Below are 1,155 nucleotides of genomic sequence, written 5' to 3' on the forward strand. Positions count from 1 at the left end.
CACCTACCGCCGTTCCCCAAGCCGCCGACGAGCACCAGGTCAAGCTCCGCCGCCCCTACCTCCTCCTTCCTCCTGCCTGTCTTCCTCGTTCTCTATCTCTCCCCCATACCTCACCCCTTGCCCTCTCTCTCTCAGGCAGTCGACGCCATGGACGGCTGCTGAGCTTCGCGCCACCCGACGTCAACCGCATCGCCGCCCCAAGGGATCCGTGCGCGTGGCCGCGCCGCCGGTGTGTGCGGCCGCAGCAACAGGTTCGGCAAGGACTCTCGGCCCTGCCGCTTCATTGCTCCTGCCCAAGCCGGCCTCCGCTTTCTGACCCCGCCACCGGCGAGCTGCCATGCCCGTCCTCGTCGCACTGGTGCTATCCTCTAGTATGCTTGCTGGCTGCGACCAGAGCCCTGTACATATTTGGTTGTTGCTTTCTTGATGGGTTTTAAGTGGATCTTAATTTGATGTATCCTGGCACTTGTCCATGTGTAAATCTGATGTGCAGAACACTTAGAAGTTGCTACTCGTAGGATATTCTTGCTCGTATGTGTACACGTGAAGAATGGCTAGCTCGTAGATCCGTTTTCTTTTTGTTAAAGAAATATACATTAATTTTTATTTAATTTGTATTGCAAATCTCTGTAGTGACGCCATCGTCCTCTTTTGCTCTAACCATGTTGTACACACGATGCCGATGCGACCACTGAAGCAGCAGCTGCCCTCCTCTCTGCTTCCCTTCTTCCCGAGCTCACCGAAGCAGAAGTGGCCGCCCTCCAAAAGCTTGGAATGACGTTATTTAAAAATAAAATAAAATAAATAAACTTTAAAATAATCTTTGCCGTCTGTAGTTTAGTTTGGATAACGGCAAAGAAAATATTTCGACTAACGGCAAAGACCGCATTCTTTGCCGTCTGTTATTTATAAGGTTGACGGCGAAGTAGATATGGCTGACGGCAAAGTCTTTGCCGTCTTCTAGATAAAAAGCTGACGGCAAAGTATTCTTTGCCGACTTATCTTTGCCGTCTGAGTTTGCCGTCTGCTTCCTGACGGCAAACTCTTTGCCGTCTGGATTTCAGTCTTTGCCGTCTGTGATCCACAGACGGCAAATTACCTGTTTCCTGTAGTGGATGGCCGAATCGAATAGCCTATTAAATCCGCCCCCCCCCC

The 1,155-nt window shown here is 51.1% G+C and overlaps 1 long non-coding RNA gene across 1 annotated transcript; it reads left to right on the forward strand.

The window, feature by feature from the left end:
* On the forward strand, positions 1–611 carry LOC123178633 (uncharacterized). The gene is made up of 2 exons (XR_006489733.1): positions 1–38; positions 136–611. It is a non-coding gene; the product is annotated as an uncharacterized lncRNA (long non-coding RNA).
* Positions 612–1,155: the final 544 nt, after the last annotated feature.

This window comes from Triticum aestivum, unplaced genomic scaffold (genome assembly GCF_018294505.1).
Source record: "Triticum aestivum cultivar Chinese Spring unplaced genomic scaffold, IWGSC CS RefSeq v2.1 scaffold170388, whole genome shotgun sequence".
Classification (NCBI taxonomy): Eukaryota; Viridiplantae; Streptophyta; class Magnoliopsida; order Poales; family Poaceae; genus Triticum; species Triticum aestivum.